General features: G+C 36.4%; 1 protein-coding gene across 6 annotated transcripts in view; it reads right to left on the bottom strand.

Moving 5' to 3' along the window:
* SOX6 (SRY-box 6) overlaps window positions 1-16348 on the bottom strand; it is a 374497-nt gene that overhangs the window by 310171 nt on the left and 47978 nt on the right. For all 6 annotated transcript variants that reach the window (XM_017726582.1, XM_017726580.1, XM_017726583.1 and 3 more), the window contains exon 3: window positions 8371-8426. The gene's annotated coding sequence lies outside the window, so the exon portion shown is untranslated. The remainder of the gene's footprint in view (window positions 1-8370; window positions 8427-16348) is intronic.

The raw sequence follows: 16348 nt of genomic DNA on the forward strand, positions 1-16348 counted from the left end.
CTCAGTGTTGCACAATATGAAACAAAACCATAATGCAAACTGTGACAATCAGAATGTATAAATTCAGTTAAAATAATTACATGAAGAGAAAGTTTTCTTTTTCCAGAATTACATAATTATTCAAGTTGACCTGCAAGCAGGATGCATATATGTTACCTGATGTACAAATCTGGAATCTGGAGTAAGAGCATACAGGTCTTGCAACTGTTTTGATGAATCCAGCAAAAAAAGATAATTGAATGTGTATGGTTATGCTTCCCTCATTGTCCTCTAAAAGTTACAATTATGTCCCTAGAAAAGCATCTTTAATAGCAAGAGATCAAAAAGCAAGTGACTAACAGAGAAATTATACACAGGCATGACGGTAATAGCCACCTCCCAGATGGGATTATCTAGGAATGGGGCTGCCAAGGATCAGAAATGCAGCTGGTTTGTTTCTTTATCACATTTCAAGACCCAAAAATTCAAGAACATATTAGGTTCCCATAATGGATCAAAAAAATCTTGGAGTGGACAGCCGCCGATATCTGATATTTCAGAGGTGAGTGAATATACTAGAGTTTGAATCAAGCAAATCTTTGGGCAAAAGATTCCTTTCAAACCTATTCCCACTTCTTACCAACACAGATATATAGTCAGGCTTTAGTGAACACAGTAAGGAAATATATGGACTATTTACTAGGATGGGATGCTACCTTAAAGTATAATCAATTAAAGAGGCCAATGACCTGGCAGTGATAAAAAGTTGTCCAAGCAAGATAGGATAAGAGATTTCTAATGACTTTTCTTTTGTGGGGAAGATATAATATGGTTGTAGGGTAAACAGCTATTCAAAAATTTATATTAAAATCACTATCCTGATTTGGAGGAGGAAATGTTCCTCTTCCAAATTAAGAAAATTAAGACTTTCTAAGCATACTTTAAAAATACTGGGTTAAGAAGATGCAAAGTGACATAAAACTTGTGTTGACAAGTGAGAACTTGCATCTTAGAAAGAATAATTTCAGCTATTTAATGTCACTGCTGGATTTTACACAAACTATAAACACTTGGTAAAGATGGAACAAAGAAGTACAATGTCAAGAGTACAAACAAACCCTAAAGACATACAAAGAGAAAATGTCCTATTTCAAATAAATTGACAGGGTGTGTTCCGTTAAGGTAGGGTATATCTCAGAAATACAGGAGAAGTAAGAATGAAATAATGGACATCACAAATTTTTAGTAAATCAGGTAAATTCTGGAACATTTTTACTTGTCTCTAAAAGGCAAAGCGCTGCCTGATGTGGTGTTCATAAAACTGTGGCTGAAATAGAATCAAGAATTAATAACATAGACTCTGAAGTTAACCACACTTCTGATCCCTTATGCCTGCTGTAGAACCACCTCTCAAGTTTTAGGTTGTTAATTATGAGGGTTGAGGTGGGAAATTTTTTACTTCGCTTTCATCTTCCTAAGCTTGGCTTCAGATTCCTGAGCTTTACTCTGATCAATTCAGCAGATCTAACTGTAGTTGTGTTGTACAAGTCACCAATTCTTTTTTAGAACGTGTTATATTCCAAACTAGTAAAGCATTTGAGTAGAAAAGATACACTAAAGAAGGAATTTCATATACACAGCCAGTTTGCTAGCTACTCATTCCTCTTCACTCTGCTGCCATACAAGACTTTAGATTTTCTGCAAGACCATGTGTCTCAGCTCCTGAAAACAAGAACTTTGAGTGAAGTTTTACACTTTGTGAACTGTTTCATTGGGAAAGGCTGAAGTGAGTGATTAAACTTATGTAACTTGTTTTGTTTTAGCTTTGGAGAATTGGATTAATTACTCCCTGGGGCTTTTTGGATCCTGCAGGGAGCATCTTTGAGACCAAGTTTCAGGGCCAGGATTATATTTACACAATTAAGTGTAGTCTTTGAATATTTTATGATGCACACTACTGAATCCATCACATGCATGTATTAAGAACAGAAGCTGCTCCCACTTACTTCAAATTGATTTTTTTCAATGTCTTCTTAATGTAGACACACAAAAATATCGATTCCTCATCACTGTGCATAACTTAAATTATTAAAAGTTAAAAATTAACATTTCCACATTATTTGTATTTTAATTATTAATGAAAACATTGCCAAGAAGAAAAAAAAATTGATAGAAAATTAATTTTTTTTTAAATGCACTTATTTTTAAAGCTGACCTTTATACTTTATCTTATCTTTAATATCTTAAAGTAACACTTTTAATGCAGGCTTCACTTTGATCAGCTCTTTTTAATTAACTTTAAAAATGGGAGTGTTTTACGGCACAGTCTTTATCAATTTTTTTATTTAGCTATTAACACTTATGTTTTACCTTCAGCAGAGCATTATCAGATTTCTATTGAGTCAGGCTTTGGTATATAGCAAAGATCTTGATACATCTAGCAAGCAGTTAACCTCTTAGTCTGCTCTCTCTTGTAACTCTGATTATGATGAATGAGTGGTTAGTTCTAAGTAATTCTGTTTTATGTCAATAAATTAATCAAACAGTCGTTGGTATATGGGCATTAGGAAGGCAGAGAGAAAATGAAGCTGTCTGTGGACACTCTATAACCCTCACCCTTTTAAGTAATATGATTTAAAAAGTTAATGCTGACATCAAATGTTGGTATTGCTCATCCATACTCTAGAATATGACATTCTTTGTGTTATTTACATAAAATGAGAAATACCCTACTTTATTTATTACTCACAGCATAGCTTAAAGAAAATTCTCTTTACAGCTTTCCTAAGATACTGCATTGTAGTTATTAAATTACCTGAAGCTTTGGGTTTGTGATAAACAACCATTTCTTCTACAAGTACCTGGGCTCTGCAAATGTCAATCCCTCGCTGAAAACCTGTCCAGGTACGGACTTGTGCAAGTACTTTGCCTCTACATTCTTAATTGGGCTTCTTAACACAAGTATTTCCTATTCCTCTCTCCCAAGCATTGCACACAACTGCAATAACATATAGAATTGTTTGGATGAGGATTTGCAATTTATTTCTTAGCACTTTTTCAAAGGAGTTTTTAGACAACAGATGGATCTAGTGCATTGCACAGATCTCATCCAGCACACATATGGAGCAGCAGCAGAGCAAGGAAGCCCTTGCTTATATACAGAGCATGGCAGTCCTTTGAAAAAGAAAAAGCATTTCTAGCAGCAGTTTCACTAAATGATTCAACTTCATCAGAAAGTAAGCAGAGACCACATGTGTGGCCCCTGTCTTTGTGCAATGTGCCAGGAGCTGGTTGGATGGTGCTCTTGCCCACACTGGTGTCCTCGTTCCAGTAACTGCTAAAGAGTCTACAGCCTGAAACCCCTTGGGTTTATGTGAATTAAGACTGTTATTTTGTGTATTTTCTCTTGTGCCATACATTTCATTCTTCACAAAGAATTGAAGGAGACTGCTGTGCTATGCTAAATATCAAAATCCCAAATGTAGTTTAAATGCACTATTTGTTTATTATAAGAAAAACTGTCTAAAATGAATACAACGCTTTCACAATGCAAGCATTCTGTGTACCTATTAATTTTTTTACTTATTACCAAGACACAGACTGTATAGTTAATAGAGAAGCAGCCAAAAAATGTCTGCTGCACCCAGAAGGTAAATGGGAACTCAGATAGGAGTAGGTTTCTGGGCCAGCATCAGGCAACAGACTTTCCTTCTATTAGAACTAGAAGTCCCCAGGTGACCTCCCACAACCACACAGCTTTAGATAAAATCACACAGGGGAGTCCATCAGACATCCCAGCTGGAAGCACAGGCTAGAGAGAGAATCGGATGCTGAAAAACAAACGGAATTTTTCGTATTCGAGTTCTGTCCTGTTCTTAGCGGAGGGGTGGCCCAGCAACCTTTCCCTCCCCTTGAGTCCTTTTCCCACACCTTCCTCTCTTCAGGTACAAGTATAAAGCTCTGGATGAATGCAGCTATGCAGCTATCAGATCCTCACCAGCAAATGTGTTTGGGCATCAGATTTTAGCTGAGTGTAAAGAAATACTTTTCCCGCTTTCATTATCTTTCTACTCAACCTACTCTCTCTTAAAAACATCTAAAATACGCATATTTAGGAAAGTTTTCTCAGACAAAAAAACTCTTCAAGGCAGGTGTCTTCTTTTCTATTTATTTGTCCCACATGTTATATATTGGAAATTTGTTTCTTACCAGAAAATTTGTGTGTTACAAGCCTTACACAAAACCAGCAAGATAGGGTTCCACTAGAAATTGATTTTATAGTCACAATTTATAAAATAAACCCAGGAAAACAGAGCTTCAAATTGCTGAGGGTCTAGTTAAATGATGGTTCAACCAGATCATTTTACATTAGCATGTCACAATGTTAGCAGGAGGGGAGGCATAAGAGGATAAAGGCCTCGGATACCTGCAGCACACACACGCCAAAAAAGGTATTGGTGTTGCAGCAAACAGAGATTCTAGTTAGGCATCACTTTGCTTTATTAATAGGAGCTTTTAAAGACTCATCTCTTTATAGAAAGAGGTATGTGATAAGCTAGCAAACATCTCCTTGATCAAAATGGTGATTAACAATCCTGTCTTACGAAGAGAAAAATGGAGATCAACTTTTTAAGACTTCAGTTCAGTATATTGCTTTTCTAGAAAGTAGAGACTGTATATTTTCCCAAATATATGAACTCAATTCAGTAATTCAGTAGAACATCACATGTTATCAATTAAACCCATAAGGTAAATAGCACCAAAGACATATATGCCTTCCTTTGCTCCAAATAAGCTGGGCTTTCTTTGACTTTGCTATACAAATATTCAAAATTAAATAATTTTCTCCTCTTAAATAAGCTGGTAGAAATACAAAGAAAAAATCTGTTTGGCCAGATGCTCTGTGGTGTAAATAGAAACAGTCCAAAACAGAAAAACAAAAAGAGTATAAAAGTTGCCTTAAAAATAAGATTGGGAAAAAATATTAAATATTGAATTTTAAGCAAAGCATGATTCTGTTGATATGCTGATTAGAGTGTTTGAAAAGATAAAATTTACCTACCCACTATGTCAGTTTTGTTGTGTCATAATGTGTGTGCATGTGTGTGCTCCCTAAGTTTTCTGGCTTTATTCTCAAACCTTCTTTGGAAAAAAATACTAGTGTTCATTTTTAAAGAAATTTTATTTTATTCCCAAATACAATTATATTATTTTCACCATGTTTTCAATACAGGTGTTTCAAGACACTGAAGTTTCATGGGCTTCAACACCTCTCATTTCAGGTTTTATTTTTCTCTCTCTGTCAGTGTTTTCACATGGTAGCCAAGTCACAATAAAATGTTTACACAGAAACTGAACTGCTAGTAAATAGATATATCTAATTGCTGATGTACAAGCAAAATTTGGTCTAAATGCTCTGTTATTAGAGGACACTTATTTTGCCATCCATATCTTTAAATAACTATTGCAGTTTACTACTGGACAAACCTACTTGAAAGAACAATTAAATAAATTAAACCATGTTAAAACCACATTCCTGAAAAAAAAAGTAACCTTTAGTTAGGACAATTACTCTGTGGGCGTAAAACAAAAGCACAAATGTCATATTTTCCATGAAATTTACTTTTGTATGAATCATCAATCCTGTTTTCTCCTGAGCTAGACTAGCCAAATATGACAAAAAAATCCCAAAGTTGCCTGAACTGGATGATCCAAGTAATTACATGTTACAGCAGAATGCATCTATGACAAAACTTTCAAAAATTTGAGGAAAAAGTTATTATAGCCCCTGGTTGAAATAGCTTTGGTATAGACCTATAGCAGTATTTAGCTGATCTTGCTGTATTCCCATATAAAAATATGCACAGTTTCAAAGATCAATCTTCCTAGCACTGATCTGCACTGCTTCCCTTTGGAGTACAGATCAAACAAACACGCTATAAAAACATGCCCAAATATTATAGCATAACATGAAAAAGGTATACACCTCTCATTAGCATTTTGTAAATACTGCTTCGAATTGAATCTTCTCAAAAGTCCTGATACGTGCAAACTTTTTGTCTTCCACACCGACCCCCAAAGCTCCCATCTTCTCCTTTGCTTAGGGCCTATTTGTTCAGCCTCAGGCCCTGATCCTCAGTCCATCAGCTTCAATGGTCAGCTCACATGCATAAGTATTTGCAGAAATCAAGTCTTTAAATGGAAAGGTACCTCAGGTCACAAGCTGTCCTGTTGGTCTATTTTATTTGTCTCCATTTATGACACTGTACATAGTCCTGTTAGTGCATAGTAAGAGTCTGTATCTGCCTGACTCATGTACAGAATATTTGTAAGTTTGGAGAGGTAAAATAGAGATGATTTAAGAAGATCTAATCCTATATTACTGTAGAAGCTATACTTTAGTGCTGTTCTCAGTATGTGAGGAAACACAGGGCTGAATCCATCGGTTGTACCTCCTACATTTTATTTTATTTTCAGTTTATGTGAACTTAAGGTTTGCATATGTTTCTAGACATATAGTGCTAAACACTAAAATAAGTCCTTTAAGCAGAGAAGAACAGTCAGCATAGTGTTGGCTTCCCCAGATATTCATGTCACTGTAATTGAAGTCTGGGTTGCAGAGGACACCTATCATGAGCCAGGCTGTGGCTCATCATTTCATACAGTCATTTACTCAGCTCCATTGCTCAGGCTGCTGAACCACATCCCAGCTCTCATGGCCACAGTATGTCAGGTGCCTCAGCTGTACTAACAACTTGCCCTGCAACAGCCAGTGTGCAGTTGTGTGATATTAACAGTCCATACTTCTCATGGGAGTTTAAATACTTACTTGATTGATCTAAATACAAGAATTGTTGTCCAAGTACTTTTTTATGCCACTTTTGTTTACCACAGCTCTTTGTTGATGTCAGCCAAGAAGAGCAGGACTCAGATCAGCAGTCCACAATATAATTACTAAAGCCCTTTTTATGTTTGTAACACTAGATGAACATGAACTAAACAATACTTACAACTTCTCACCCAACTAGCTTGGTACACAAAAAGTTCACCATGAAACTACCATTGAATTTACTGCATTGCTTTCCTTGGAAAGTGTGCTCCATATTGAGGTATAAAGAGGTGCTCTTTGTATAGACTTATGTTACAATTTCCATTTTTAGAAGAGAAAAATGATGAAAAGAAAATGATGGCTTAAAAAAAAATGCAGTAACAAAGCCAGAAGGAATATAACAAATTCCTCACTCTCAATTCAGTAATCACTTTATATTTCCTTCTCAGAACTATTTTTCAATGGTAATACTTGGTTTTAAACTGTTTATCTTATTTGATAATATTTTTCTTATCTCTGACTGACAATGCTCATTAAAAAAATGCTGACCTGTAAGTGAAGGAAAGTGCAAATAGCATAGCAAAACCATATGTGAAAACGAACATTTGTAAAGAGGAAGAGTTAGTACAAATTGAACATATTTCCATATTGAGAGGAGAACCAGCCATATTTTTTCCCTGATGAATGCAGTTTTGTGAACATCCTTTTCCACAAATGATTGAATAAATATTTTTTCATAAACTGTATTTGTGACTTAAGAGAACAAGCTGCATAGATTGGTTTCATTTATACTACATCATACAAGAGGTATTGCAATAATTTATATCATGCCAAGTCTAAGGCCCATTAGATTTTCCTTATTATACTTGACTAAAGCTAAACAGCAATTCCGAAAGCTTTCTATTTGTTGCATGAATAACTATCTTCCTCCCAGGTGCTCTCCTCTGGCTTTCCCTTTCTCAAAGCATTTCTCTTTAGGTGTAGTCCATTTGATGCGTTTGAACTTGGGCATACTCTGAAACATGTTCTTGAGCTGTGGCCTGAATGACCAAGGTTTTTCTGCAACCATAGAGGTCAGCTTCCTCCAAGGGATACAAAAATGTATTTCTAGTTCAGCAGATGTTGATCATCCTAGTGTTTCCTCAATAACACCATACAGCACTTCCTCTAAAAGTGCTGTCTATCTTGAGTCACAGCCCCAGTTCTTTTCTAGAAATTATTTTCATTGCAAAAACATGACGCAGTGGTGTCATTAGCAAGTGCCACCATTGATGTGTGACTGTAAGCTGTTCTCCCATCATTGTTATTATTATAAAAACAAAAATAAAGCTTGGAATAATAATATTTACTGTTAATTCAGAATTTGTAGCTCCTCTGAATAGCAGAAGCATAAGTTGGTAGCAAAAAACCTACCAAAAGTTTAAAAGTAGTGAGGTCAAATTCTTGCTAAATGAACATGTTAAAACTGTGATACAACAGTGACATTTTAAAATTTCTTCTATTCCCCATGTCAAAAGAGCAGTAGAAAGATGCACATAACAGAGAAAATAATAAATACTTACAAATACACAAGAAAATCAGCCCCAGCTCCCAGAAATCATGAATTCATGAAACTGACCTGAAAATATAAAAGAAAAAAAAAAGTTGAAACAAAAGAAAGCCCAGAACTGATAAAGGTTACTTTTTTATTATTATAAAATAGTTACGAGTTTTTACCATGAACTGAATAAAACAGAATACAAGACTGTTGTCACGCTTTCAGCCAAGTAATTTACACAGAATTTGTTTCCAGGAAGCCAATACCAAGAGAAACAATTATTTCATTGTTCTGCATCTCACACCATAGCAACCCAGTCCATTATGGCTTCTAAGAACTGTCATAAATGCAAGCATGGTTATCTTTTAATAAGGAAAATAGCTGTGAGGGGGGTTTTGGCTTGGAGTTTTTGCTTTTTTTTTTTTATGTTCTCAAGTGTTACAGAACATTTATTACTTTTTTTTATTTAAGTACTTTGTTAACAGCATTTTGCCGCTTACCTGGTGTAAAATTATTGTTTAGGTCGTTTAATTGGAACCTATCTAAGGCAAAATTTATACAAAGAAGAAAGACTAACGATTTTGTTCTCTTATGGTCTAGATCCCAGTTAGAAGCTTAGCCTAAGTACAATGCAGTCACTATAAGGCATGATTAAATCCAACATTCTTTTTCCTGCATACCCCTCAGTTCTAGTTGGAAAGGTAACAGATGCAACTCAAACCCACAGAGCTCGCCTTATAAAATTCTTTAACTAGCACAATGACTCACTTTATGCCTCTAAATATCCATGGTTTCCTCTCTCCAGAACCCCCATGCATTAGAAGGTAGTTCAGTAGTTTATTTTTATTGTTTGGTCTACATACAGCACATTTTTAGTTCTTAGGAAAACAAAGAAACTTTGTTGCACAGCCCTTGTTTTCTTTCCAAAATGTGAGGATGGATATGGGTAACATTAAACTGAAAATAGTAATGGAGCCTGGGCAACTAGTTTAGGTCAAAACCTTTTTGTTCTCTGTGAGCTATCTGATTAATTTGCAGTTCATAAAACAGTGGGTGTAAGCTCAGTTTAAAAACATGTAACTATATTTAAAGATGAAATCGTCATTTTTGTTAGCCCCCAGTAATCTTTAAGAAACACCTTCCCACAACATTTCTGTATCCTAAAGTGCACCAGCCAGTACTGCACAGTGCCTAGAGACAAGGAGAGAATACCAAACTTATCTTGATGCAGAATATCCTCCTTATTTCATACACCCACCCTGAAGTGCATATTATTCATTCCAACCAAGCCCTCCCCCATCCTGAAAGTACACATTTAATTGTGTCTTCTCTCCTGTAATACCAACAGAGAGTCAACAAATCTCATTTGCTCTATCAATGCAGTGTTATTATTATATATTTTAAAAGCAAGTCTGAATCTCATTATCAGCTGATTTATGCCATTAGTGTGCTTTGGAGCCACCAATTAAACAAGGACAGTGGTTCATGAGGTCACAGTTAATTAATCTGAAAGTATAAATACACTTTAATGCACACCACCTCATGTAGAGAATTTAGGAACAAAGCACCAAACCTTTATTCTGGCCAAGCAATTAGGGGGAAAGGTTAAATATACAAAATTTTAAACTTAGCTTTAGCACTCTGGAGATCTACCAGGGGAAAAGTTCCATTTGGTAAAAAATGCTGCAGAACAATAGGTATGTGAAGCCTTGATTCTTACAGCAACAGTGCAAGTGAGGGAGAAGAACAGGGGTAACTGTACCCAGTGATCCCGAGCTTGTTGCCCAGATAACACCTCAGAACTGTGAATCAGCTGCAAGCTTATCCATTATGGAGCTGGTCAGTGTGGGGGAAAAAATCCCAACCCTAAAGAGCCTGATCTATTCGAAATGGACTCATCAGTGTGGGGGTGGCTGTTGCATTCAGCAGACTGTACAAAACTGACCTTTCTTTCAACCACTTTCCCTTAGTAAATTTAATAAAATAGTGCAATCAAGGAAGGGTTCAGTAATACCCACAGTCTACCAACACAAGCAGAGTGCAAGGAAAATGCTGAAAACAGTCTAATCGACCAGAAACAGCTATTCATAGTGACAATTCAAGTATGAGGTATCTAGACTTTACATGGAAGAAAATACCTTTGTCTTACTGCCTGGACTCATCTTACTTTGCACGGTTCTCTGCCCAAAAGAAAGACAACATAGCTAACACATAGACACACAAAAGTAAGCCACATGACCTGATTAGATGGAGTAGTTGTTATCTATTTTTTCTTCTCTTACACCTGTAGTCCTATATTCTATAGCCTCCATCACTTTTATTATTTTTAGATGCCCAAGTACTTTTCCTTAAACTGAAAATAAACCCTAGTTTCTTATCTACATAGAAAACTTTCCGTCCATCAAACACTGACATCACAACATTAATAACAAATTATTCTGTTAGCTCAAACCATCTACATTTTCACTTTAGATGTCTTGAGTTGAACTCCAGGTGACCACACAGGTGACCAGCTGTTGCATAAATATATAAAAGAACAAAGCTGTCTTTAAAGTATTCTGTTGTTTTAATTGGTACAAATCCCACCAGAAATTTCACTCCGATATTTTGCAGTTTAAGTGCTCTCAAACCATTCTGAATACCTGCAATTTCTGCATGTTTGGAAGGTTGCTACCATCCTTATCAAAGATTTGCTCTCCCAGTGCCACTATGAAAGGGGGGAAATAAATCTGTTAGAGCAGCTTACGCTCTGATTTCAGGTACCTTTGCTAAAGAGTTAGTAAAGGTAACCACTCCTCATTGACCTAAGAATATTACACAGTCATCCAACAATTTAACAGAATCCCTCAAAATAACTCAATTTTCAAAAAGCTAAGCTTTTGCTTGCCTTGCGAGCACATATTGACACCAAGAGAACACTGGACATAAAACAGATTATGGACATCACTAAATGATGGTAGGACCTTGTTTACCATATGTGTTATGAACAAAAGAAAATTCCATGAAAAGCCAAATGTCAGTTATCAAATAGCCATCTTTTCACCCAGTCAGCTCTTAATAATTCCAATAGGTACCAGTTTTCAGAAAAAAAAAAATTAAATGGTTTTGGAAAGCAGAAAAAATATTTACTAATTTTAAAAAATCCTTAATTAAAATATCCTGATGTTTCTAAGATAGAGCCTCTACAGGTAGCCTGTATTTTCTGTGCACAGTCACCAGTGAGCATGAAGGAAGCCTGGAAGCAAAAAATGGAAGCAGCTATTTAGTAAAAAGCATGGCATCATGTTATATCATTTGAGAATGTGGCCTATCATTGTGGGCTGCTGGGACTAAAATATGTATCATTTAAAAACTGTTAAAAAACTATTTTCAGAATTATAGCATGATGTGAAATGAGAAAAAGGAATAATACAGAAATGAAACTACACATTTAGGGCCTGAATCACATAGCAATTTCACACCCTTAAACGTGCAACATTTCACAATTAAAGCATCATTAATGGCCTGTAAATGTCTAGACAGAATCACAAAAATTAAAGAAGGAGTAGGCTGATTGTAAGGAGAACCTTTGAACCAGATTTCTAAAAATCTTCCTTAATTCAGATAAAGGGCACAGTTTCAAGATGGTTAATGAAAAATGTTTTACTTACACGCAGAAAATTCTTCATACATGATCATTTTAAAACAGGAAAGCAAACGCAGTAGTTAACCACTATGAGCAAATTTCTGGTATCTTCCCTTTGTTTCACTCCTGCTCAAACACTCAAGGATTGTATTTTACCACCTTTGCTGGCTTGTTTCTTGAAATCTTTATTATTCTTGGTTCTATGCATAGCCAAAAAAAAACCAAAATCCCCAAACAAATAAACAAACAAAAAATCCAACCAATCCAAACTAACTACCACATTGTTTCCCTCTCGCTTTTCATTTTAGAATAGTCCTTCTGCAGTAATCTTCATTTGGATTTTTGTACTCCTTAACAGAGATTGCAGTCAAGTGATCCATCAAAGAAGGAATCAGGGCATGCCACCTGTTCCACAAGTGGTAATTTTAAAACACATTGCATCACAGTGAGTTAAGAACCACACCACAGCGCATAGAGTGTAAAATTGGTCTCCAAAGCTCTGTACTCAGTTGCTGCTTTTGTTACAGATTTTCTGCTCAACCTTTAGCAGAAGTTGCTTTGTGCTTCTTAGTTCCTCATACACAAAAAGGAGCTACTATTTCTTCCCTCTGTAGCAGTGATGCTTTACAATTCTACACCCCAGAAGCTGTGATGTCGTTATTACAGAAACGAGGCTCAAAAGAAGTACCTAAAATAGGCTACATCTCCACAGTTTTGCAGGGAGATATGAGCTCACTCTGCCCACACTTGGAGATGACTGGCCACAAACCCACTCTAATCCAGTTTAGCTCTGGTTAGCACTTACGTAAACTACATGACTTCCAGTTTAGAGCAACCTCACATCTGCCTACAAAAAACATGTCAACATACACATACAATGATGGTGTTTCTGTAAACTACCTCTTAAAGAAAAGGAGCCCCATAAACATCACCACTTTTGCCAAGCTCCACAGACAGTGGTTCCCCGTCTTTCCCAAAAGGGTGTCACTCGGTAGTGGCACATTACCTGGCAGTGTTACATTATATAACTGGCTGTAAAAGCTCCTTATCATCTCCTCTCTAACAAATAATTGTGTTATTTTGTAAAGGTCTCCAACAGGCAATTCAGGAAGGTTCCTCTGCTGTCTGCTTGCAGATCTATGAAGCATCCAATCATTACAGGACGTGAGCATAGAATAAAAAATGTATGTAGTATCACTTCATAGCGTAGCATCAACTTAAGTCTAAAAAGGATTTTGATGAAAAAAAGTATTGCATATCTCCAACAACTAATTTAAATATATTACTATATCTACCACTAAAATTACACTTGAAAACACCAAAAACATCTAATTCACCGTGCAGATGAAAGAAATACCTAAATATGCATTTATTCCTTCATTTAAAAGGCAGGGTGCTAGCATTCCAGATCTGATAAGCTTTGTGTGCATACTTTTGAGCAGATAAGAACCACAAGACATACACCACGCTGCTTGGAAGGCTGAAGGGAGAGGAGGAGCTCCAGTTATAACTCATCGGCTGCAGACAGCAAAAGCCTCCTCTGTTGCCCGGGGAAAGGTGGTAAATGCTGCTGGCTCCCTGCTCCCACATCAAGGGACTCAAATTTCCCTGGAGTTCCTGCACCAGCCCACTGTCACTCACATGGTGTGCTGGGACACAAAAAACACCTCTGAACTTCTGGTGAGCTACACGGCATTTTCACAGCCACAGGCTCGGGCGTTCCTGATCAATACGACTGAATTAAAGAAAACAGAGAAAGCTTTCACAACAGGGCTGTTTCTGTAGCATTTACATGTGCAGATCCGTGTACTGAAGGCACTACAAGGTAAATTAAGCCCTGAATGAAAATTTACAGCATTACAAGCCCCAAGAAGTATGGCCGGGATTTCAAACACAAGAAACCCTTGCAGTACTGTGCTGTTGGAAGGATGTAGCAAGTACAGAGAGAGCTTTACAGCTAATCCAAACTGCACTCCAGAGTTACTCTCTACACCTGGAGAAGCTGTGGGGGCTGCAGAGGATGTGGCTTGGAAGTGACATCCAGGGTCACTCTGCAGAGACTCACTTTTGTCAGGCCCCTGTGGAAATCAACCACACAAAGACCGAAAGGGCGGCGTTGGCATTGACCTGCATTATAATACTTGGCCATTTTTTTTCTCTTCTCTCTCTCTGGGTCTCAACTATACTCTCACCATGTGGAATGATAGCTTTTTAATCTCTTCCTATGGGTGTACTTGCAGCTATAGCAGAGTCTCCTGGCATGACTGTAATACAGTCTCATAAGGGTTCTCCACGTGCAACTTTAACACAAAATAATAACATTTTTGTTCATTATATAATACTATCTTTATGCAACAATACACATACCAGGAGCTGTTAGCTTACCATTTGGATGTAATTTTTCTTGCCAAATTGTACTAAAATTAACAATACTTTCAGTAGTTTTTGGCTCCCTTTATCTTTTGAATACATAATGTGTCAGGTTCCCTTGCCTTTCATATGCAGACCAATGTTTAAAATAATTTTGCTGAAGAATTGGCTTACTGTGTTTAAAAGAGGGTATATTCTTTCAGCTCAGTCATATGACTGAAAACAACAGTATAAAAAATATAAAATATTATTCAAACTGTAATTCACCATGCAGTTAAGTCTCTTTAATGAGCTTCTTGAGGTCTGGATTGGACCAAACTGAAATTCTCTTACACGACAGAATGGAATTGCATTGATTTTTTATTCAAATCAACTATCTATATCTATGGGTGCCTATTTATCCTCAATTTTTTAATATCTATTACCTATATATATTTTTATATTTAGATATAAGTGATGACCTGCTCTGAGCAAAAAGAAAAGGTCTTTCTGGAAAGAAAAATGAAAACAAATTACATGTCTGTAATTTCCTGGCCTGACAAAGCATCAAGAATTATGTAGAGTTGAGAACACTTAGATAACTTGGGAGGCTTTGAGTCACTGAACATCCCTCAGTGCCTGATGCTGTCGCACTCAGGCCACAGAAAGGGTTTAGGATACATCTTCATCAGGTTCTTTCACTGCACTTTGACTTAAACACCTACTCAACTGTACTTGTGCTACATTTACCAGATGCAAACTCCTTGGTACATTTTTTTTTATAGTGTAACACCTACATATGCATAGACAAGGCTTGGAATAGTAACAGAAAGCTAAAGCCCTTGAGCAAAGATATATTATATATATCTATATATATGGGGGGCAGGGGGAGTGGTAATTCTGAAAGCCCAGTTTTACCATTCTACCACTATTTCCAAGAGTTAAAAATGGTAAGACAGCTGAAATGTTTAGCTGATATTTTAGAGATATCAACAATGATACTAGTGCATGGTAACACATCACCATATTTAAAATTCCAGCATAATTATCCCATATAGCATGTGGATTTGATGGTTCCCTGACAACTGGAGATTCAACCTGACACAACTGCAATGCACTTAAACAACAAAAAAACCATAGAGATTGATGGTTTCGATTAAATTCAAAAAAACAAGGAGGAGAAAAACAAAAAAGAATAGAAAAAGAGAAAAAGGGAAAAGGGGAAAAGAAGCTAAGTCAGCTGCACACAAACTAACAATTTTTCTGACCCATCTATTTTGTAATATTATAAGTGTGCCATTTGTTCCCATTGAAATTAGTATTAATCCAGACAAAATATTGGGATTCTGTGTTGGAGAGTCCCATGTAACAGAAGCTAAGATTTTTCAAAGCTAGTTAAGTAGGACATAAAAATCAATTAGAAGGCCTTAAGAATGTCTGCCTTCAGGTCTACTTCCCTGGATTCCCTGAGGGACAAAACCTCCTTACTCCATATCTTGGAGTTTTCTTTCCCTGAAACCCTGAAACATAATAATTATAGCTAAAATCCTTTTTTTTCCGTTAGTCGTGTACTAACATCCCCTCTCAGCTCCCATTTTTGTAATTCATTTATCCTGACACTATAATCAGAGAAAAGGAGGTCCAGGCGCTCTATTTTTCATTTCACTTTAGAAAAATAAGTCAGTAAAATTTCTTTCTTCCAAGACCCATTCAATTAGGATCCCACCTTACATGTGGATCCTCTGTGAGAACTGTTTCCAAGTACATGGCACAGAGTGCCCCAGAAAGGATATTGCTTTATATTCTGCCCAAAGGACCCCTCTATTTGTGATTATCTACAATTATCAGTCCTAAAGATAATTAACTCTCACCTGCTGGACAAATAAATCAGTCAAAAAAAAAAAAAAAAAAAGAACCACATTATCTCATCAAGCCCTCAAAATAAAAACCTTTTGGCCTTCTTTCAGTGTCTCCTAAAGCATGGCTACTTCAGTACTTAAAAAAGGAAGAAAAAAATTGTGTTAATTAA

The sequence above is a fragment of the Corvus brachyrhynchos genome, unplaced genomic scaffold (genome assembly GCF_000691975.1).
Source record: "Corvus brachyrhynchos isolate BGI_N302 unplaced genomic scaffold, ASM69197v1 scaffold62, whole genome shotgun sequence".
Lineage (NCBI taxonomy): Eukaryota > Metazoa > Chordata > Aves > Passeriformes > Corvidae > Corvus > Corvus brachyrhynchos.